Raw genomic sequence first — 24306 nt, forward strand, 5'->3', positions numbered from 1 at the left:
CCTCGTTTTGAGAAAATCTGCCTCTTTCCCACCTGATGTTGGGGGCTGTTTATTCTGGATTCAATCTATTATTGTTATTCTCTTCTTTTTCCTTCCCACCCCCACCTTCCCTCAGTTTTTTTCAGCTCTGCCCAGAGAGCACATGGTGGGGTAGTGGATGAGGCTGAAGTTGGTTGTTTATTCTCAGTTCCTTATTTCTTGTTCCCAGTTTCTTTTTCACACCTAATCTATACCCAATAAAAAGCTTGTTATTAATGAATTACATATCCTAGAGAAAGAGAGTTTTATTGGCTATGCAGATATACTAATTAATATGTAAAACAGTATCCTGCATCTAGCATAGAGCCCTAAATGAAGGTCAGATGAGGATGGGATTATGGGGCAAAATACATCTTGGGCCGCCCAAAATTTTCTCTTCATGCCACTGGGGGACTGTCCCAAGAAATCCTGATCACAGTCCTACCCAGCCCAAAGCATGGTCTGGCCATGCCAGGCTGCCAGTCCCCATGCCCACTGTACTAAAGACAATGGCTTCAATAAGGACCTGGCTTTTGGGCTGAGATTATGATTGGCAATTCTTTTGGGGCCATCCCATGCCGTGTCTCTCTGTCACTGTAGGACTCTCCTGGACATCTCTGTCCAGGGTATTGCCTGGCCCAAAGCATGGTTTATGCACGTCAGGGTGCCAATTGACCAGTCCCCCCATGCCCACTGTTCTGAGTACATGGGCTCCAATAAGCAACCAGTTTTGCCTGGGTTTCTGGTTGGAAATCTTTTTTGGGCCACCCCACGCCATGGCTCTGTGCCACAGGAGAATCTGATGGACATCTCTGACTAGAGATGCCAGGCCCTTGGCCATGCCAGGCTAGTAACTGGCAGCATCCCAGCCACTGTGCTAAGTATATGGACCAGAATAAGGAACTGGAATTTGGGCTGGGATTACAGCTAGAAATCCTCTTGGGCCACCCCATGGCATACCTCTGTGCCATAGGTCAGCTCTCCTGGACCTCTCTGACCAGAGACTTGCCCGGCCCAAAACACGGTTTGGCCGTGCCAGGCTGACAACTGAACCCCCAACACCCACAGCCACTGTACTAAATATATGGGTTTGAATTAGGAACTGGTTTCTGGGCAGGGATTAGAGACGGAAATGGTTCTTGGCCCACCCAACACCATGTCTCTGGCACTGGGGCACACTCCTGGACATCTCTGACCAGAGTCTTGCATGGCTCAAAGCATGGCTTGGCCCTGCCCCCACTCCCAACCCACACACACTACTAACTACATGTGTTTGAGTAAGGAACTGGATCTTGGGCTGGAATAATGGTTGGAAATCCATTTTGGGCCACCTCACAGCATGCCTCTGTGGCACCAGGGGACTGTCCTGGTCATCTCTGGTCAGAGTCCTGCCTGGCCCAAGACCCAGTTTGGCTGTGCTAGGCTACCAACTGACACCACCCCCCGCCCCCTGAGACATTGTACTAAGTATATGGGCCTGAATAAGGAACTGGGTTTTGGGCTGGGATGACAACAAGCAATCCTCTTTGGGCCACCCCCTGCCATGACTCCGTGGCACTGGAAGACTCTCCCAGACACCGCTGACCAACGTTTTACCTGATAGAAAGAGCACTTTGGCCATGCCAGGCACCAATTTACTCCCCATCCCCATGTGCTATTTACATTTCTACCAATAAGGAGCTGCCCTTATGCTGGGATCCTGGGGCAAAACCCTCATGGAATCATCCCAAAACATGTCCCCACTACCAAGGGAGCCTCCGAAAGGAATCTGGGCATGTCCCTGCCTCGCTTTTTGAGTGTACGCCTGCCAGTTGACACCCAACCCTTAAGACCTTTGTGTTGCTGTTCCAACAGGCTTGGGATGGTAGGACAACTGCCTGCATGCAAATAGAGGGCACCGGTACATGTGATGCAACTCGCTCTGATGCATAGTCAGAGTAGACCTGATTAAATGAGTTTGCTGCCAGTCTGCTGAAGCATGCTAATTAGTGCACTCCAGCAGCCTCTGCATCGTGTATTCAGTTGACTGTCCCCGTGGTTTAAAATGGCAGCGCCAGCACTTTAACTAAAGCTCTTCTAACAAGCTTTGTTAAAGCGCCCCTGCCGCCATTTTGAAGCACAGGACGCTGAATACATGTAACGCTGCAGCCGACTTAATTAGAGTGGCTCTCAGAGCCGTTCTGTTTAAAGCAGGCCCTCTCTCCACCCCAGAGCATGTATATAGAGGCCCCTAGGGATTTTTCAACAGCTTTTCACACTTACCTCCAGCTGCCACCCAGAAGCTTGGTAAAGTAACTTAAAGCTGGGTGTTGAAATTTAAAGCAACCTGCTCACTCACTAGCAAACATTAAATTAGAACAAGTTTATTACAAGGGAGAAGGGGAACAGTGGTACTCCCAGAGCAAAACCTTAACTATTAGCCTTCAATTGTAACTAAAAATGGATCACAGTCACAGTCAGTGGAAAACCAACCTAGGGAGCTCCCGCCTAGCTGAGTCACTGGGGAAGCGAGTCTCACCCACGGCTGCCATCCAGGGACCACCTGCAGTCCAAAAGAAATTCCTTACTCAAGCCTGTATACTTAGTGCAGTGGGCATGGGGGGCTGCCAGTTAACAGCCTGGCATGAAGAAACCGCGCTCTGGGCCAGGCTAAACTCTGATCAGGGGTGTCCGGGAGAGTCCTCTGGTGCCACAGAAGCATGGCGTGGGATGGCCCAAGAAGCATTTCCATATCTAGTCCCAGCCCAAAAGCCAGTTCCTGGTATCCACAGACAAGGGGATGGTGTTCCCGCGCCAGTGAAGTCTGTCTGCCCCCGGGGTGCAGCTGTATGTGACCTAGATCAGAAATGCGCCAACTCAAGGCAGGTTCCGGAGGTGAGAAACAAGCAGAGTCTGAAGTGAGGGACGATGGTTGTGGGATGTGCTCGCTCCTTCCCCCCGGGGGCCGTTGCCATCCTTTGAGGGGAGCTGTGCAGGACCCCAGGCCTTACCGAGGTGGCGGTCCTAGAGATCTCAGCAGCAAACTCATTGGGCTGCGCTGGTTTGCTCTCCTGAGCCCTTCTTCAACACGAGCAGTGCTTCACAGCGCAGAGGGTACCAGCTCCCTCCTGCCCTGCACTTGGTGCCACAGGCCAGCGGCAGTGACGTGTGGCTGAGCAGCCTGGGCTGTGCCAGGTGTCAAGAGATTGTGCCTGAGTCACACACAGGTCACAAGAGGGGAACGTTCCCATAAGCATTGCTCTTAGGGTTGGTCAAAGAGGGCACGTGGCCCTTCACCTGGAATTCAGTCACCAGAGGACCTTGGGGCTGGGGAGCACAGCACAGGGGAGAAGGTATCGCTGCTGCAGAACATGCAGGGGCAGTGAGTGGGGTGGGCAGGGATGGGCAGAGGGCCCTTGAGTGCAGGAGCAGCAAGGTTGGGGGGTTACATTTCTGCTATCTCTTTGCAGGGGGTTCCCGTGGGTCTGTCTGAGAGATATGCAAAGGAATCAAGTCCAGACTCTAATGTGTCACTCTGGGCCTTGCTCCAGCCCCCAGCACTTACCCAACCAGCTCCAGGATGTGCATGAGGCCCAGCGCTGATGGCCCACCTGGGACGAACATCCACTAACCTGAACGTGAAGCAGGAAGGGTCCCAGATGCCAGAGCCTCCCTGCAAACCAGTGATTTCCCATCCTTTCCCCAGCCTGCCTATGCCTCTGCGACCTGGAACAGAGGCCCCAAGCACAGATATCCCCGCACACACCATCCTTGCAATGCTCCAGGCTGAGCCAGGCACCCGGGGAGCCAGAAACCTCAGGGGCCATTTCGAACCACGGTTCGTAGCCCCAAGAGATTCGAAAAGCTTCCAAATCACGAGCCCTGGGGATTTATCCAGCTCAGCCTTCCCCGCTGCTGGGGAGAGCACTTCTGACATGCAGGTGACACTTCTCTGCTGTGTTAGAGCTACCATAGCTGTGAGGAAAGGCTGAGGGGTTAAACCCTGCAAGGTGCTGGGTGAAGAGGCTGTGCTTCCCCAGTGTTGTCCCATGCGTGGGGTAGTGGGCCAAGCTGGCTCAACTGGCTGGATCCCAGGGAGGATGGAGCCTGCTCTGACCACAGCAAACGGTCTTGCTCTGACCGGTGGGACAGCTGAGCCCTCTGCTTGTACTGCTGAGAGCCAAGGTTGAAACCCCACGGAGGAGTCGTGACCGGGGCTGCTGAGCAGCACTTGGTGCACAGGCAGCTCCACTGTTTCCTGCTGCACTTCAGCAGCAAAATAGGAAATCCCAGGCCGAGGTGTTACATGGCGTGACTCTGAAATGCTGAGGAGATCAGACTAGCCCGGAGAGAGGGCCCCACACAGCTCACGGGGCAGGAACTTTGTTCTGAGCTATGAGCAGACATGGGACACTTTTTACATATGTTTGTGCTGCAGTGCCAGGCACTTTTAAAAGCACCCAGTGCTGCATTACGTACATTTGTATAAACAGTGAAACGCATGTCAGCGCTGAGAAAACAGTGGTGGTGCACTTTCGAAGTAAAACACATCAAAAACGTTTTAGTTCAAAACCACACGGCTGCCATTTTCTCAGCACTGATGCACATTTCACTGTTTATATGAATGCAGGCGACGCAGCACCGGACACATCAGCTCGTGTATGGAGAAGACTCGATTAATTGAGTCTGCTCCAACACACGGCATCTCTGGCCCATTACAGCAGACAAATATATGTGGATAAATGCCCAAGGTGCCTAAGGAGGCGCACAGCATCACAGTGGTTAAGGGAAGAGATGATACAGAAGGGCTAATGCACCACGCATCGCACAAGGTAGCCCCACATCACCTGCAATGGGAGCAGGAACCTCCTGGCTTGAACTCAGCCCCCTGATTTAGTCAGTTCAATTCTCAGGTCCAGAAATGCAAACATTTGAAATATCCATATTTAAAACTGCAGGTGGCCATGTAAATCTCATTAGGGGATCTGTGCGTGGGGTGTCCCCATATCTTGTCTGTCCTGCCTGACCGGTCTGTAAACACAGCCGCCCACCCAGCAGTGGCTGCATCTGTGTGCTGGGAGGGACGTGACTGTGCGGAAGAGGCGCACTGTGTCTCCTGTTGGAGCTTGTGCAGTACCGGGGCCAGGTGCCGCAAATCTCCCCGCAAAAGAACGTGTCTCCTCAGCAGCCTGGTGTCTCCCTGCTACCCCTGCACACACGGAGCTGCCAGCGGCTCCTGGCTCTTATTTGACTGAGAAAGTCACAGACCAGGGGAGCAAAAGCCCTTTTGTGAAAACTCAGCACATCACCTCATCCACCACTGTGCTAAACCCCTCCTGCCTCTCCAGCCAGGCACAGCTCTTGTATCACTCAGCCCTGCTTCCTTTCTTGATGCTGAGAGCAGAACAGACCGCGTCTCTTCGTCCCAGCTCCTGGGGACTCACTGGAAGGAAAAGCCAGGTTTCACTTCGGCCTTGACTACCCCAAAAGCTAAGCACCCGCTGCTCCCCTCACGCTGCAGTCCCCCTGGGCAGCCCAGGCACAGCCCCAGGCAGCAGGGCTGAGCACTGATCCAGTCAGATGACAGGATCCCAGAGCAGTGGGGCTGGGAGGGACCTCCAGAGCTCACATCTAACCCCTGCCTGAGGCAGGACCAGCCCTGGCCAACCCATGCCAGGCACATCCACTGACTGGCCTCTTAGCAACACTACAGTCAACCCTGACACTACACTGGACATAACACGCAAACCGGCCACAACTAAAGCAGAGGGGTTACCCCAATACCTTGGACTGGGGACCCAGGGAGTCTTTGGGAAAATGAAAGCTCAAGAGACAGGAGTTTCCACTCCACTCACGTAGGTTTTCTCAGCACTCACTGCAGGGGAGCAGCAATCAGCCAGGAAAGAAGCCCTCTCCCAGGCCAGCTCCACAGAGCAGCAGGGAGAGCTGTATGACCTGGCTTTGCTATGCTATGGGGCTCAGCCCCGGTGCTGAGAGATAAGAGGGAGCCAGGGGAGAGAGACAACAGTATGGCGGGTGCTGCAGGGTTAGGAGAGGAGCCTGGCCTCTCGTTGCTGCAGACACTCTCGGGTCTTCCGGGGGGTGCCGTTGTGTGGTCACATAGCTCACAGGCTGGTGACACTGGTTCCCTGCTGCCCAGATGCCTTGGTCTTCTTCTGAATCCGGGCAGGAATTGAGATCAGACCATGCCAGGGTAGCACCCACCAGGAGCTTTTTTAGGTCTACAAAGCAGGAAAGCAGGGCAGCGTCCTCCCCTGCATGACCACGCACAGGCTGTGCCTCTGGTCTGCTTGTTCCCAGTGTATTTCCCCTCCTGCCTTCCAGAATGTGCCCAGGCCTGAAGGAGCTGTGCACCAGCACTGGGGTGGGACAGGGAATCAAGGCTTGTCCAGTGTAGCTACATGCACTGCACAGCCCAACACAGAGGGAGCAGGATGGAACAACTGCTGCTTTGTACCCAGTTGTCCCAGATGGATGTCAGCACAGTTGCATGTTATGGGCAGGCTACAACAAATAGCTGCTTCTGTCTAAAGAAGCACCGAGGCACATAAATAACCAGCATCTAATATATACTACAAGGCAGTTCACCACAATACAATATAATAGGAAATAAAACAATATAATATAACTTAACCTAGCCTAACCTAACATCATATATAGGGGGAAAGGAGAGGCAGGGAGGGTGGTGAGGGCTGGAGAGGGAAGGGGCAGAACAGAGGGAGTAGCTTTCTGGTGCTGATTTTCTGCCCTACATCATACAGCCCCCACATCCACTCCTTCATGCTTGATGTCCTGCAGACCAGGTCCTGAAATACAAAAAGGCAACAGAGAAACTTTCAGCAACTTCCCAGGTGGCAGAGGAAGGAGAAAAAAGAAAGGGTGATTTATAGGGGTGTGCAGAGACCACCACACAGCTGGAATCAATTGTCAGGACCCTTAGCAAATACTCTGAGCACAGCCTTGCTGTCCCACAGGGCACCAGCTCATCAGAGCTGTCTTCACCCATCCATCCTGCCCAGCTGCCTAGAAGTTCGTCCTGACTAACATCAGCTGAGTCACAAGAGTAGAAACTTCTACCAAGGAGACAGGGTGGACCCCACAGTGTGCTGGGGTTCCCACAGCACTGACACCTGCTGCTTGCGTGGGACATATGTTGGAAATCCAGTCTCTAGCAGTGGGAACTGTCCCCAGGGGTAGGGCAAACAATGCCCCCATGCAGTGAGGAAGCTTGCCCACGGTGCCAAGAAGAGGCAGGCACCAAACCCTAGGCCCTCTCCCCACTGAGCTCTACCCAGCAGCCACTGGGGCTCTACTGTTCTCGCATCTTACCAGGAGGGAGCTGGGGGCCGCGGGTCACAGTCCGTGTTCCCAGAGAGGCGTGGGAACTGCCATAGTACAGCCGTAGAATCATCTTCAGTGGCTGCAGTGAAAGGCATCGTGACATGGCATCAGTGAGAGAGAAGAAAACTCATGGGATTAAAACCAATACAAAACCATGGCCACACCCTGATCCCAACGGGGCGGCACCCCCGGCAATGCCCATGGCTGTGCCTGGGTGACTGCACTGCTGCCAGTGAAAGCTGCTGTCTGTTGCTAACCCTCACTTCCATCCAGCTATTCGTTCCCGGTCCCTATTCCAGGGTTAGTCTCCCTAAACCTCTCACTGCTGCTATCAATTCCTGCCCAGGGCCCCTTCCCTAGAAGATGTGTCCTAGAAGACTTCCTCTGAGTCCCAGCTGTGGGGCTCCTAGGTGTCAAGAGATATCTCTGGTGAGTAACACAAGACATGTCTGAGGGGAGAGGTGATGGAGCTGCCTCCAAAACTCAGCCATCTTGTGTGAGCGCAGCCACTTCTGCTTTACACAAAGTTCCCATCACTGTAAATAATTTCAGGGCTTGGAAGCCCCCAATGCATGCGCTTCTGGAGATAATCTCTGTACAGGCCAGAGGCTGCACAAAGCAGTTGCTGTAAGGGGATACTGGGAAACTTAAGAGGAGACCAACCATAGAAAGCAGATTTCGGATGCTGCACCAAGCTGCACAGTTCTTGCCTGGAATCTGGAAATAAAATACAAATTATTTCCGATGGACTACCAGTTCTCAAAAGTGAAAAGAAACATTCACTAGTAACTTCACGTGAACAACTTAAAACATAAAATCGTAGAGAAGTGGGGCTGGAAGAAGGGACCACCAGAGGTCACAGCCAGTCCAGCCCCTGCCTGAGAGAGGAACATCCCTATCCAAACCATCCCATACAATCCATCTTCTAAACTCTACATCAGACTGCCCTCAACCCTGACATGACGCAAGACCTAACACCCTCACCTGCCACAGGTGAAGCAGGAGAACCATGGCAGCCAACGTCCTGCTTCTATGAAATGTTATCAATATACACTTGAGAGATCTTGCATACAAGTCACACTCCCCACTACAGAGGAAGGAACCCCGCACCCCGACAGACCATACCAATCTCACCATGGGGTAAAATTCTTTCCTGACCCCAAATGTGGCGTTGGTCTGATCCTAGGCAGATGGGTAAGACCCTCTAGCCAGGAGCCTCTGGCTTTGGTCCCAGCAGAAGCATTGGCACAGCACAGTCAAGGTCCCCAGCCATAACACCCTCAAGGCACATATGTCCCAAAAACATAACACCTTCACCGGCCTGTCTCCCCTGACGTCATAAAGAGGAAGAACAATCTGAGTGGCCTCAAGCTAATTCAATTCCCTTGCAATACACTTGAAGCTGAGATGACATGTAAACATATTCCAGCCCAGCACATGAAAGGGCAATTTCAAATACATCCTTACCACACGGGCCATTACTGGAGTGCAGAACTGGAAAATCTGTTACCACTAACAGACATGATACCTTTTGCATTGGCTCCAAGACATGCTGGATCCTCCCCTTCCCAGTGGGTCAAAGCTGACCAGGACTCCAAGTTTTTCCTGTCTGGAAAGTTTAGCATGATGTTACTGGCAGAACTGTGAAGTCCAAGAGGTGCCCAGGAGGCCTGCTGTGTTAGGACTCGGGCAAGAGAAGACTGTGCAGCAACCCAGCACTTCCACTTCCAAGGGATGCAATTGGGAAAGGTGGAAAAATACAGGAGCTACTGCATGAAGAACTTCTCCACAGGAGCTTTAGGATTTCTGTTCCAATTGTATGATAAACAGCTGACAAAAGCCTCCCAGTTGCTCGGCAGTCTCGCCTACCCATTAAGGCTGCCATGCTCTGCCACCTGATCTTGCAGGTTCCAGGCTTGGAGACATTGGCCAATAGCCCCTAGGCAGAATGGGGTTTTCTACATGTCTGTACAAAACATGAATTATCTCAGTGGGAACCTCTGAGAAAGGCAAAAAGGCTGCAAAGAGACATTCATGGACAAAGGTTCCTGCATCATGAGTCTAGAGGAGGCTGGGGCACAAACCTCTGCTTCCAGCAGTACCAAACGTCTGATCTTGCATCACAAGGTTGGCTTCCCTGGCAGTGGGGCCAGGGTGAGTGATAGCACTGGCATGGTGTCATATGGGAATTGGAGGGCACATTGTATTTCCATCACCTTCTCTCTCTGTCCATCCTGTCCATTTGGCTAGAAGTTGATACTTGGGATACTATAAGCATCCCAAGAATCAGAAACTCCTCTCAGAGAGACAGGGTGGGTCGCTTGGGTTTCTGTTCCCACAGCACTGATAGGTGCTGCCTGCTAGAGACACATGTTGGAAATCTAGCTTCAAGCAGTGTGAAGTGTCCCCATGGGTAGTGGCCTGAAGGGATCCTAGCCTGGGTTCAAAGGCACAAGTGGACAGCTGGGAGAAAAACTCACCTCTGCCTGCCCTGGCTTCTTCCCAGACATGGCATCATCCTTGGTCCATGCCCTCTGAAAAGATCAAGGCCATAAGCAAAAGGTACTTTCCACAAGCTAAGGTGATTGCTGATTAAACAAGGGGTCCCTCCACCTCCAGGCCTTCCGCTTTTCCCTGAGGAATACCCCTTGAGTTTGCAGATTCTGCCCAGGGCCAAGTGATCTTCTGGTTCTGCCTTGGTCTCCACCTGAGCTCAGCCCAGGTCCTCAGCACGGCAAGGGAGCCCCAGCCCTACCTCTCTCAGCACAAGAGAGGGCTTACGCACACATGGTGTCTGGGGGGAAACTGGGTGCTCAGGCAGCAGCTGTCCCAGCAGCAGAACAGCAGCACATCCGTGCAAAGGGCTCATTTGCTGGAAGCAGTGCAGCTTCTAAGTACCAAGAGATCTGGCTGAGGAGCAACACAAGCCTAGTCTGAGGGCAGACACTAGGACCACACCAGCCCTTTCAGGTTGGGATGGAGGACGAAAAGAACTAACCAGTGCTGGTGTCTCCAGCTGCCACAGCTGCTCACTTTTGAAGGGTGCCAAAACACCTGTTCCACCCTGCCACGCTCCCCTGCAGCGGGTTGGCCCTGCTGGACGCTGCCAGATGCACCTTGAACATTGTATTACTAGTTGGACCTTGAGACATTGCAATCTCAAAGTAGTGAGACAGAAAGGTATCCGACGCGACAGCAAAGATTTCCCAAGATGCAAAAAGGAGGCACACACCAAGCCCCTAGGTCCTCTTGAACCTGTGCTCTGCCACCAAGCAGCTGTTGATGTCTTACTGTTATTGTGTCTTACCGGGAGGGCACCGGGAGGTCGTCTGTCCAAAATCCTTTTCCTGGGAGGACGTGGGTACTGCCATGGTACAGCCCCCAGAAGCATCTTAAGTATCTGCAGTGAAAGACATGGTGACATGATGTCAGTGACGGAGAAGATGAAGCATTTGATTAAAACCAATGCAATGCCCAAGCCACAACCCCACTCCCAGTGACAGGCACCCCTAGCAATGCCCCTGGATGCGCCTGGGTGAGCACTGAGACAGCTCTCAAGTAAAACGTAGTCAAAGCTGCTGACTGTTGCTAATGAGCATTTCCATCCAGTCCTTCACTTCCTGGTCCTCCTAAACCTCATGCATCTGCTATCAGTACCTCAAGTACGTCTCCCACCACCTCAAGGTTACTGATGCTCCTGATCCAGGCCACAGCCACCCCAGGCAGGAAGAGCCCTGTGCCCTTTCACTGGGAATAGCTCTGAGGGGATCTTACAGGTCAGATTCAGCAAAGCCCTTAGACAAGGATAACTCCTAGCTCCAAAGTGTTTTCCTACCTGCTAGCGAGATGCCATGGGATGTATTCATGGCACCTTTCCAGCCTGAAGTGGGGGTACTTAGCCTGCAGGGTGCTCATTTGCTGCATTTTGTAACTTCACAAACAAAGCATTTCTGTTTAGACCCTGCAATCCTGGCCACGGGGCTGCGTCCCACTCACCTGAGGAAAAACCTTGTCACTCACCTGATGCATGGGATTTAAGGAGTAGGACAGAGGCTATTTAAAACCAGTTATGTCTTGTTTGGATTGATAGTATTGCAGAAGGCTGCCCCTGACACCCAGAGTGAGCCTCAGTCCTCAGCTGTCTAGTGCTACATGCGCCCAACTGCTACCAGTCTTGTCCTTAGCCACTATATCTCCTGAGAGGCATAAGTGGCTCCATCTGTCCCTGTAGCCATACCCATGCCTTGCAGGTGGTACTTCATATCACTTCAGGGGGTCCCTGGCTCCATCACAACACTTGGACTGCTCAGGCCTCAAATCTTTGTTGGGGCTTCAGCTTTCCTGGCTTTGGTCCCTTTTCTCTGGCTGTGCTCCGTCAGCCAAGGTCCATGGCCTTGGACTTCAGGTTCTGGACTTCAATCCCGTCCTGTCCTTCTCAGGCTCCTTAGGCCCCTGACCCTGGTCTTGCCCATCTTGGGCTACTTGGGCCCCTGGCCCTGCTCTCAACCACCTTGAGCTGCTTGGTCCCCTGGCCCTAGACCTGGCAAAGCTGCTGCCTTGCATCCCCACCCCCAGGGTCCCTGACCCAGGCTGGGCTGCTCTCATGCTGCTCAGGCCCTTTAAGGTCTCTCCCCTCAGCACAGCTCTATGCTGGGTGTCTTGCAGGTGCCCCCGTGACTTCCATACCACCCCCATAGCCACAATCCAGTCCTCCAGTCTTAGACTTCAGTGTAACACAAGTATAAGCAAGCAGCTTCCCAAGCTAAACTTTACCCTCACTCTGGGTCAATGCCCCACCACAAGGCATACCTCCCTTTAGCTAGGCTGACCATAACAAGATCATGGACATCCGGGACATTGCCCCAAACCTCTCCTCCCGCACTCTCACAAGCTGGCAGGGGGCTGGGTCGCTTTTAGGTGGGCAGCCGTTCCTGGCTGCTGCCTGCTAGCTGGGTTGTGCCACTCAGTGCTGTTCTGACTCCCTACCCTGCACCCCTGCATTTCCGAGGCACCCATTATAATTCTTCTCAGCCAGCCAGGCTGACCTCTTTAATCTGGGACTGTCTCGGCAAACCAGGCCAGGTGGTCACCCTTCCTTTAGCTGCTCTGTCTAGCACCCCTGGGTAGCTCGGGTGTCCATGGCACTGTTCCATGAGGCCTCTCTCTTCCAGGAGCTCCTTCTCCCCAGCATGCAGGGCAAGACTGCCCCTTTTGCCACAGGCCCTGGGCTTATATACCTCTAAGCCGCACCCCTTCCGGTCATGTGGCTCACCAGCCACACACAGGGGTTTCCCCTTTTCCCCATGGCCAGCACGTGCTCTCCTGCTGCAGCTGCACACAGCCCACTTGGCCCGCTGCACCCTCATTAAAGTGACAGGAGCCTCTGGCTTCCTGCCACGCCATTGATTCACACAGGAAACGGGTGCCGAGGGCGTTCCCTCTGACCTGATGATTTATTCTCTGACCAGGAAGATGAGCTGGAGAAAGATCCAGTCTGACAATGGAGGAGCAAAATGTTGGGAACACAGAGGAGAGGAGAGGAGAGGAGAGGAGAAGAGAGGAGAGGAGAGGAGGGCTGGCCGCCTCTCAGCAGAGGGTCACACAGCCCTGGGGTCCAGCACTGCCAGCGATGGGCCCTTCTTATTCCCATACCCAAGCCGAGGAGGTCTCCACTACTACCACGTGAATTCAGCTGCACTCTGCGAAGCAACTGTTTTGCCAGTGGTGGTCTCTCTTCTGTGAATCGTACTGACCAGAAGCCCAGGGGTCCTGGACACGGCTGCCTGGGGCCCCATGGAAAACAGTCCCAGCCGTCCACCTCTAAGGAGAGGCAGCGAAGGTAGGAAAAGCCCCACATTTCTCTCACTGCTCTCTCTGGAAAAATGTAACGTGGTATTTTCCCTAAACATTTCTCTTACCTCAGCAGATGTTTTGGGGGACTCAGCCAGGCTCCCTCTCAGGGCTGATCCAAAACGCCCACAAGGTAGCAAACAAATTGCTCTCCGAGCTCGTCTCCTGTGCCACTGGCAGGCCCTGAGTGGAGAGAGGGGGTTAGCTGTGTGAGACTGGACTCCGGCAGAAGGCAGCGCAGGGGTCTGTATTTCAGACTACTAGAGTTGCAAGTCAATGCTTTCACATGGAGATGGAGCTAATTGTCACGTGCATGTGAAATCAAGGCTGTTACAGGCAGGATGGCATGACCGATTTCTTGGCACTAAGCTTTGTTGCCAAACAGTGCCTATTAGGGCTAAGCAAAGCAGTTTGCGATGGCATTTCGAAATCCTCCACTTGCATGGCCTAAGAAACTGGGGAAAAGGAAAAAACAGAAGTAAAGCCTCCCTTTGGTATTTTTGAAGTGAGATGGTTCACACTATACCTGCAAACTATATTTCTGTTTCAGTCTTTACCTGAATGTATTTGTTTTGAAATGCATCTCCCCAAATTCAAATGAAATGCTTCAAGTACACACCAACTGCTGAAACTTCCTTAGCCTGACGAAGGGTTTTTGAACTTGAAAGCTTGCTTAATAACTATTCTCCAACTATTTGGGTTGGTCTAATAAAAGATATCAAATTCACTCAAGGAACCTTGTCTGCCTCCTTCAAGCAAAACATTCGTTGCCTTCTTAGCTTGCCTTGGCTACTGCCTGAAAAACCAAATCCTCAGACACTTGCCATGGTCACAGGGGTGAGATTTCACTTCACAGCTGAACAGAAATGGGATTATTTCCCTCAGAGGAAGTAGCATCTCCTCTAGTTCAAGGTCTCCATATCCCCAGACACCTGCTGCTCAGCTTCCTTTCCAGGCAACATTCCCAGAAGACCAGTCGAAATGCTAAGGAAGAGAACAGCCCAGGTAGGGGCTAAAAATCAGATGATGCCCACAAATAAGGGATTGTGCATCGCACCCTGAAAGGAGGGGCATAGTTAAAAAGGGAGCTCGCCACACTATGGATTCTCCGTACGCCTGGAGACAAGCAGTCCCCACGGGCAGAAAGAGATTCTGCCGACTAAGTGAGAGCAGCAGGCAGCTGTCGCCTGAAAGGGCGGCCGGGATACCTGGGAAGGAGTTGATGGAGTGGCCTGGCCATCTTTGGAAGCAGGCTCTTGTTTTGCCAGAGTCTGAAAAAAGGAAACCCAGGTAGTCAGACAGTCTTCCAAGGGTTTTGTGGCTCCAGCAAAACTCAGCATCAGTCAAACACAGAACACAAGTAAATCACACATAATACACTGAAGCAAAGCCAGAGACAGTTGGTTCTGTTTGCTCTGTAAGGAGAGAAGGAGTAAGCCAGCAGTAAAGAGCGGGCACAGCCAGATGTCAGTCCTTCCTAGGGAACGCCTCTGTGGGCACAGCACGTTCCCCAGGCTGTTTCCCTCAGGGGGGTTGTAACTGGTCAAGCAGTTTCCAAAACCTGCTCCCACAGGAATGGCTCCATCTCTGCTCCATCAACTCAGGTGAGATTGTGCCATTAAACCAAGGGGATTCACTAGAAACAATTCCAGCCACCTCTACAGCTTTACCCAGCCGACAAAAGCCTCCTCGCTGTTTGGGAGTGTCACCCACTGGGTGCCTATGCACCTGCTCTGACCCGCTCTATTTAGAACCCAGCTCAGTGACTCTGGCCAAGTCCTGGAGGGCCGACCGCCTTGGATGGCATTAACGGTGGTGCAATGAAGCTGCTTTCTGGCTGGGGCCCTGGATGAGGTCAGAAAAGTTATTTAAAGTTGCGGCCACTTGGCCTGATCCCTCTTCTTGTTCCTGGGGTGCTGAAGTCTGAATGCTGATTTGGGAGCCAGGAAAGCCTGATACCCATGGGCGGGGGGCGGCAGGGGGGCACCCATGCTCTTCACCGATGAAGCAAACTGAAACAATGTGCAGGACAAGCCTCAGGAACAGCAAGAGAAAATCTCTCAGGGCTTGAGACCTCTGTTCTCTCCCTCTGCTTTCTGGGTTTTTGAGTGGGATGAAGCTGTGTGAGGGACATCAATCCCTGCAGCAAACTGGCCAAGGTTGAAACCTGGCGTGAATCCAAAACACCATAAAACCAGTGGGACGTGTTCCTTTATTAGTATGATGAGATGTCCAAAAGGCGAACAAAATCTCAAACTAAAAGTCTAAAAGACTCTCAAAAAAAATTAAAACAGCAGTTAAAAGCTGTTCGGGAAAAATTGGCTGCTCCCCCAAATTACACGCCAGCCACCGCACCAATGTATCCAGCATTGCCAGGGGTGCCCCCACTGCCAAAGCCAGCAAAGAATATCCTTAACTTTTGTTCGAACCCTGCTCTCCTGAAACTCCCACATCAGCAACAACCGGTTCAACATCAGGCTGCAGCCCAGGCTAGTAACCCATTAGCTGAAGCTCCTTTGGTAAACTCATCTACGGAGCTTAATAGTCCAAACTCATCCACCATACCTGCCACTCAATCATCACCAGTGTGGCAATTTACTCCTGGGTCACAACCCACTACAGGTGTATTTAGAAGAATGAGAATAGGCACGGAAAGATCTGCCATTAATCTTAGATCCCGGGATGTACAAATTCTCCCCCTAAGACAAATGCCAGGCATTGGCACCAATGGACAAAATATAGTAACCATGCATGCACCCTGGACTTCAGGTGATCTCTACAATTTAACTCAAAAATTCCCCAAAATCAGGGAAGACCCAGAAAAATTTCAGGAAGAATTGCAGACTGTTATAAATTGTTATAATCCAACATGGGCTGACATTAATCAGCTCATGCGATCCATTTTGCCCAAGGAAACTATGCTGAGTCTGTACGCTGCCAGTACTTGGCCAGATCAAAACCCAGGGACTGGCCAAGACTTTATTGACAAGAGAAATGCTTTGGTTCGGGCAGTTCTCACAATTTGCCCAAAAAAGGCAGACTGAACCAAAATAAATACCTGTAAACAAAACAAAAATGAACACCCCAGTGACTATTTGGAACTCCTCAAACAGGCATTTGAACGATATTCAGGAATGGATGACCGGGTCGAAAATGCTAAACAAGCAATAGTGGCAGCATTCGTCCAGGGACTTAACCCTAAAATTGCTGAGAAAATTCAAACAGTTATTATTGGCTGGGAAACTAAAGATTTGACTGACGTCCTTGCTGCAGCTAACCATTTTCATAACAAATTGGAATGGTTCAAAGACAATGCTGAGTTTAAGTTAATGGCCTTACAGATTTCTCAGTTGCAGGGTCCAGGTACAGGAAGGGGATGAGGACAGGGAAGGAGAGGCCCCAGTAGATTCAGGGGAAGAGATAGATCCTCAGGCCCACAAAACCCAGGCTATGGGAACCAATGTCATTATTGCAAGCAAGAAGGACATTGGAAATCAGAATGCCCCAACCGCCCCGGCCAAGGACCCAGCCCCCAGCCCCCACCTCCTCTTCCTGTCAGTTTTCCCAGTGTTGAATAGGACAGCCTGAGGGACAGTGACATCATCGCTCCTTTGCTTGCTACTGACCAATCTGGTCCCTTTGTTGAATGCCTTATTTCTGGTAAACCTGTCTCCCGTCTTGTTGATACTGAAGCTTCCCGCTCCATGCTAAAGGCTACTGAATTTCCTTTCCTACCTCATTCCCCTGAATCTGTAAATGCTGTCGGTATAGGCGGACAGCCTATCCCACATCCCGTCTCTGAACCTGTCTCCATCTCTATTGGCCCTTTGTCTGAAAATCATGCCTTCCTTCTTAGCCCTTGTGCACCTGTCAACCTTCTTGGAAAGGATTTGCTGTGTAAACTGGGATGCGTGATTTATTGTAGCCCAGATGGTGTTTACCTTGAGGTACCAGAACAGAGGGAAACCGAGCTTGTGGCTTTGCTAACCCAGGAGTACTCTGATCCTGACACTTCCTACTTGCAAGAGGAACTGTTGGCACGAGTACCTCCACAGCTGTGGTCCACCCATGCGAATGAAGTGGGGCACATGCTAAGTGCTGAACCAGTGCGTATCACCCTGAACCCTGCCAAGCCACTTCCTCGTGTCCCACAGTACCTCATCTCAAAGGAAGCTGAGGAAAGGATCAAGCCTGTCATTTCCTCACACCTTGAGCAAGGGATTATTGTCCCAACATGCTCCCCTTGTAACACACCTATCCTACCTGTCAAGAAACCTGGTAAAGATACTTATCGCTGTGCGGGCCGGCTGTGATCCGGGCCCTTTTCATGCTGCACGCGGGCTGTTGCCAGCAGCCCGGGCATGTCGGGTTGGAGAGGACGGGCGACGAGCTAGGATTAGGCACAGACGCGTAATGGTAGATTTGAAGATTGTTTACTTACACCGGAGATGGTCGCGGTGCAGGCTGGAAAACTTGCTTGAGTTGCGGTTAAAGACAACACGACACGAACAATCATGTGGAGTTTGCTAGGCTCCACGTAAACAGAGCTCCGGATGCCTTGGACAAGCGCACCACCGAAATGGAAACTTGTAGATACGTCTTATAAAATTTTATCGTTCGAAGATGGGAAGAGGTGGGCAGTGGATCAGGCCACCAGACTCCTCTGAATCTCACACAAGGTTTCTATTGCCCTGCCGTGTACCCAGAGTCCCCACGAGATCGGTGTGGAGTCCTCCTCGGTTTGGGCGGAAACCGCTCAAGCCTCTTATAGGGCTAGCGGCCCAATCGCTAGCCACCACGTGGGAATAATTTTAGAACTAGCCAATAGCGGGGAACAAACTTGCATACGGGTGGCGGGAACTCCTTTGCACCGTGCATTTCTGTTGCAACTTGAGAAATGCACCCCGCAAATAGAGTTGCAAATTGGCGGGAACTTTTCTCTTGCACGTGGGTTCTCTATGCAGCAAAACTCTACCGCGCAATGAAGCTGTAATTTAACGGGGATAATTCTAGTGCCGAAGCACACACAAAATCATACCTTTGGGTTATGACAATCGCTTTGTGCAAGACCATCGAGCTGTAAATGCTGCTGTTTTACCCGCTTTTCCCCGTGGTCCCTAACCCCACCACTTTTCTTTCCTGTATCCCTTCAGATGCTACATATTTCACAGTAGTGGACCTTTGTTCTCCTTTTCCTCTATCCCCGTTCATGAGGATAGCCAGTATCTGTTTGCATTTACTTATCAGGGATTCCAATATACCTGGACAAGACTCCCTCAGGGATATGCAGAGTCCCCCACTCTGTTTTCCCAGATCCTGAAGAAGGATTTGGATCCTATCATGTTCAAAGGTGGGGTCCACCCTTGTTCAGTATAATGATGATCTGTTGTTGGCCTCACCCACTTTAGAGGCCTCTAAGCAAGATACTTTGACACTCCTCACAGCTTTAGCTCAAAAAAAAAAAAAAAAAAAAAAAAAAAGCCACAGGGCCTCAAAATCTAAACTGCAGCTCTGTAATTCTAAAGTACACTATTTAGAGAAAAACTAAGCACATTTCCGATTCCCGTCTTACTAAATATGAAAACTTCTACTGTCAGCTGCAAATGTAACCTTAAATCGCTGTTCAATTCTGAATCCTGCCTCACTTCTGCCAATCGCTTATGATGGTGAGCCTCATGATTGCCTGTCTGTCACAACTCAATTGTTAACCCCTCGAACTGACCACAAGGACATGCCTATCCCAAACTCTGACCTTGTTTTGTTTGTTGATGGTTCTGGTCTTAAAAATTATGCAGGCAAATTAGTTGGGGGATATGCAGTATGCAGTCAGTATGCTGTTTTAGAAGCCTATTCTTTACCCCAAGCTTGTTCTGCTCAAGTTGCTGAACTCATTGCTTTAACACGAGCTTGCATTCTTGCAAAAAATCAAACCACAACCATTTATACTGACTCTAAGTGTGCTTTTGGTGTTGTTCATGATTTTGGACAAATCTGGAAACAAAGAGGGTTCCTCACTTCATCAGGGACCCAAATCAGTCATGGTTGTTATGTAAAAGCGCTCTTAGAAGCTGTTCAATTGCCTTCTGCTATTGCTATTGTTAAATGTAAAGCTCATGAGAAACCCTTTGATGATGTCACACGAGAAAATGATCGGGCAGACCGTTCTGCCAGAAACGCGGCCCTTTCTGGCCCACAGGCTCCTAACTCTGGTCTTGTTTGTTTTTCAGCAGACCAGTCTCCTTTGGCTAGCCTTTCAAGTCTGGCCCTTCTTCAAAAACAGGCCCTAAAAAAAGGAAAGGATGACTGGCTGCATGCAGGATGTTCACTGCACCCCGACTCTCTCTGGCGCTCCCCGGATGGCCGCCTGGTGGTGCCTGGAGAGCTTTTGCCACATCTTGCTCGTTTAACCCACTCTGTGGCCCATATGAGCAAAGGGGGAATGATTGCTACAGTACAAAGAGATTGGTTTGCCCCAAATTTTCCTTCCATGGCACAACAGTACTGTAGCTCCTGTCCCATCTGTCTAGCTCACAATATTGAGCAACGGGTAAAAACGACACCCGCAGCCCATCCCCCTCCACGGGGACTGTTTCTAAATCTGCAAATTGATTTTGTGCAGCTACCTAAGTGCTGTTCTTATGAGTACATTCTTGTTATTATTGATGTGTTCTCTGGATGGGTAGAAGCCTACCCACGTGTACATGCTGATTCCATCACTGTAGCAAAGAAATTGCTCAAAGAATTAATCTCTAGATTTAGATTGCCCCTCACAATAGATAGCAACTGAGGCACCCATTTCACAGGACAGATAGTAAAAAACATTTGCCAAGCACTCAACATACAGCAACACCTACACGGTAGTTATCATCCACAATCAAGTGGTGCTGTAGAACGTAAGAACTCTGATTTAAAAATGCGCATTTTGAAAATTTGTGCTGAAACAGGCCTCAAATGGCCTGATGCCCTGCCCATTGCTCTTATGGACATTAGAAACACTGTTAACAGAAAACATGGCCTAACCCCTTATGAAATACTCATGGCACGACCCATGAGGATGCCAGCCACACCACCTGTTGCCCCACACCAAACAGACCTACAATTAACTGATGAAACTGTACTAAATTATTGCAAGGCATTAATGAAGTATGCCAGGTCTGTTCATTCACAGGTCCAAGAAGCCTTACCTCAACCACCGGATGTTCCCTGTCACAACCTCGAACCAGGAGATTAAGTCTATGTAAAGGTCCATCAACAGAAAAACGCACTTCAACCCAGATGGAAGGGACCTTTCCAGGTACTTCTGACAACTAATACTGCTGTTCGTTGCCAAGGTCACCAAACGTGAACTCACGCCTTGCACTGCAAGAAGGTATCACCTCCATTGGACCCCAAAGCAGCTGAATTCCAACCAAGGTTGGGGCCTTTCCCTGAGGCCAAGGACAAAGACCCTCAGGACCTCACTCAGGCAAGTGAGGAGCATCAGGGTGCAAGTGCTAGTAACCTCTCCCCTGCACCCAACACCTCAGCCCAGCCGGATTCATCAGTTAAAGAACAAAGATATCATCTCCGGCCTCAAAGAAAGTAAATGCTCCCATTCGGAAGATCACCACCTCGATCAAGACCAAGAGCCAATGTTATCAGTCCTTTAGGTAACCTGAGCCCAGAGGACGAAGAAAGACTTTGGCTGCCATCCTGAGTTTGGCTGGATAGCAGCCGAACGTGGTCCGTCCTATACAATGCATGTCAACCAAAAGTGTTGACATGCATTGTATAGGTGTTAAAACAAGGAGATGAGACACAGAATCCAAACACCAGCATGGATCCTATGGGCCTGCTCTCCAGCTTTGAGTGTGGGTCATAGTCGGTGACTTAGCTGGCATTCTGAAAGCGATCCCTCCCATGGAGAAGCACCGTCCTTTGGACGGCTGGGTAAGAATTGTAAACCTCTATCCCTTGGGAGTCTCAACGCTGCTCAGCTGAGCATGGGGTTAGTGCTGAGTTACCAGGGGAAGACTCAGATATTTGTTATTTTCTTCTAAGACCAGGAAAATAATCCCTAACATGTAATTCATTAAAAGTATTTGGAGCCTTCTGACCATAAAGCTCTGTGAGTAGTTCAAAATTACCCTGAGATCTGGCCACTTCAATTTAAAAGGGATGGGGAGAAATGAGAGATGGGCTAAAGGTGAGCAACACAAATGATAAAAGGAAGGCAACTTAGATGAGGAGAAGCTGAAAGAAATGGGCATATTTTTCTTGCAGAAAAAGATGAGTAAGGTGGGGGTATGATAACAGTCTTCAAATATTTGAAGTGCTACCCTAAAGAGGAGGGAGAAGAACTTTCTCCCACAGTGCAGAGAGTAGGGAAGGTAGCCATGACTTTAAAGTGCAGCAAATTAGGTTTAGAGTGTGTATCAGGAAAATACTTCCTAGTGGAATAGACTGCCTAGTGATGTTGTAGAATCTCCTTCATAGGAAGTGCTCAGGAAGGGTTAGATGAGCGCCGGCTGAGGAGTAGCAATGCCTGGATTACGTTCTGAAGGGAATCCCAGGTGATCCACACACACATCTCTCTGGGACCACGAGAATGTCTCTGCAGTCCAGAGCAGATAAAAACTGAAGATGATGTTCAGCACTAGGAGAATGAAGCAAAGCTCCACAACCAGATTGGCTGGGAAAAAGGAGACAGTATACGTTTATGGAATAGGAAGATAAAAATGAGTTTCCAGTTAGAGCAGGGCTGATCATTATTTGGGCTAGAGGGCCACTTCAGGAGTTTTGGTGAGCTGCTGAGGGCCATGGTGGGGGGGTGAGGACTTGGACCCCCATCACACTGTCCAGCCTAGCAGAAGGGGGGAGTCTGGGGTCCGGGAGATGCCAATTGATCCTATGAGGCCCTGGGGCTATTCGTCTGGCACCCACCACCAGGGGTACCAGACAGACCCGGTGGGCAGCATCTCAATGCAGACTGGCCTAGGAGTCTCACGGGCAGAGCGTGCTCAGCTGGGAGGATGGGATGGGGTTATGGGAAGGTGGGGAGTGGCATCTGGGAGCAGGTCGGGCATTCAGAGCCAGGGCCAGGGCCATAGGATGGTGACAGCCTGGGCCTGGGGTCCAGGTCCCGGGAAAGACCCATGATCCATTCTCTGCACATCCCTGCAACAGATACCATCTCTTGGGAGGTTGGATCTGGTCCATGGGCCATATTTTGCCCACTCCTGAGTTTGGGTGTGTGATATATTGGCGGGGTGAGGGGGTAGTTGCAGTCTGCAGGTTGCAATGCAGAATGAACTTGTTTGGTTTTCTCATGTTTCTGGCTGCCACATGGAGTTAAGAAGGATTTTTTTTCTTGTCTGGCTACAGGTGTCAGTTTCTTAATTTTTTATGTCACTTTCCTCAGAAGCAATGGGTGTTATCTACAACCTGGGTTGTGGGTTTTGACTTGGTTGTGCTGATGCTTCTTCTGGAGCTGAAGTTGATGCTCTGAGACTCTTGCTACTGTACTCAGGGTCAGACCAATCATCACAATTAGGATCAGAAAGGACTTCTAGCCCTTGGTCATATTGAATGGAATATGAGGGGTTTGGCCTTCTTCTGTATCGGGGGAATGATCCTCTTCCTTGGATAACTTAAAAATTGTTTAAGAAACTACTTTCTGTCCTTGTAGTAACAAGACACTTACAGTACCCTTGCCCTCAGCTTTCCCTAGGATAGGTGAAAGAATGATTATGCCTGACAGTTGTGTGTGAGGGTTGTTTCTTAAGTCTTCAAGAATAGTTTAGGAAAAGACTTACCTAAAATGGCTTAGATAGGGATGATCCTGGTTCAAGCAAGGGGTTGAACTACATGTTCTCTACTTTTCTATGTTTATAAGAACCTGGGAACCCTGCTGTACTGCCTCTGAAGTTTACTATACCAGTTAACAGAGCCATCCCGGGGGGGTGGGGGGGTGGGAGGGGGAATCAGGGCAACCATCCCAGGCCCTGCACTTCGGGGGACCCCACAGAGCCGGGTGCAGTGGCCACAGCCCCTCCTAGCCCCACTCTGCGCCGCCACCGCACACCATTTCCCCGCACTGCCAGCTTCGCATCCAGCCACTCAACCCCCTCCCATGCTAAAGATTGTGTGCTGTCCAGGGCATGCAGGGCAGTGCTACAGCACTAGATTTACCCCAGGCCCTGCACCCCGCTAGGGTCAGCTCTGCCAGTAAACATCTCCTTTTTAAAGCTGTTGGGGTTATGGTGTTGTATGAAAGAAGCAGAACATCAAGTGCCTGCCATGGAGAAATCTCAAACTGTTACCTCCACAAGGCTTCAGCTCCTAGTCAATAAGGTCTCTGTCATTAAGAAAGGACCCAAGGCTGAGCAGGGAAAGCATTGTCCTGGGAAAAACCTAGGGCATGAACAAAAGTAGCATCTGACGTGGTCCAGATTATCCTGGTATTTGTCCTGGATCAAATAAGTTGTGGCACCATTGTGTACACACATCACTCTTCCAAGCATCGTCCCACAGCATTGCTGCTTCTCCATTAGTAGGTAGACAGTGAGAGCACAAATTCCAGCATGCCTCATTCAGGGATCCTGGTTTTCTCAAACTGTTTCAAATTTGCAAATTCTCTGATGAAACTCCCCCAGATCTGTGTTTTTCCATTATTTCAATGAAACACCACTATATATGTAGGTTTCAGTTGAACATAATGTTTTATAGACATAATTACAATTTTAAATATACCTCTGACAACATTCAGGAAAAGATCAACGCCAAAAAGTCCAAAAAAACATCAGATTGGACACCTCACAGTAGACGAAACCCTAACCTTGACCGCTACATTGACTGCTTCAGGGAAAGAATGAATAGTGAAATAATCGGCAACACACGCCACAACAACAACCTCTCTCTACCAGAGAAAAAGGCCATAGAATCTCTAAGATGTAACCACCAAATAGTAATAAAACCAGCAGATAAAGGAAGAGCCATAGTTATCCTAAACTCTGAGGATTACATAAAGGACTCCAAAAGACAGCTCTCTGACACCACCTACTATAAAGAAGTACAAGAAGATCCTTTTTCACCAAAAAACTCAACAATACCATCAAA

The 24306-nt window shown here is 50.4% G+C and overlaps 1 long non-coding RNA gene across 2 annotated transcripts in view; it reads right to left on the minus strand.

Annotated features, from left to right (window-relative positions):
• Positions 1–6601: 6601 nt before the first annotated feature.
• Positions 6602–24306, minus strand: part of LOC132244752 (uncharacterized) — a 28266-nt gene continuing 10561 nt past the window's right edge. Inside the window, exons 2-8 of one of the 2 annotated variants that reach the window (XR_009456497.1) lie at positions 13278–13392; positions 10667–10759; positions 9840–9893; positions 8888–8968; positions 8023–8076; positions 7348–7438; positions 6602–6824 (exon numbers count right to left, since the gene is read on the minus strand). This is a non-coding gene — a long non-coding RNA (uncharacterized LOC132244752). Of the gene's footprint in view, positions 6825–7347; positions 7439–8022; positions 8077–8826; positions 8969–9839; positions 9894–10666; positions 10760–13277; positions 13393–24306 lie in introns of both variants that reach the window. The other variant, XR_009456498.1, reaches the window with a different exon arrangement.

The sequence above is a fragment of the Alligator mississippiensis genome, chromosome 14, assembly GCF_030867095.1.
Source record: "Alligator mississippiensis isolate rAllMis1 chromosome 14, rAllMis1, whole genome shotgun sequence".
Lineage (NCBI taxonomy): Eukaryota > Metazoa > Chordata > Crocodylia > Alligatoridae > Alligator > Alligator mississippiensis.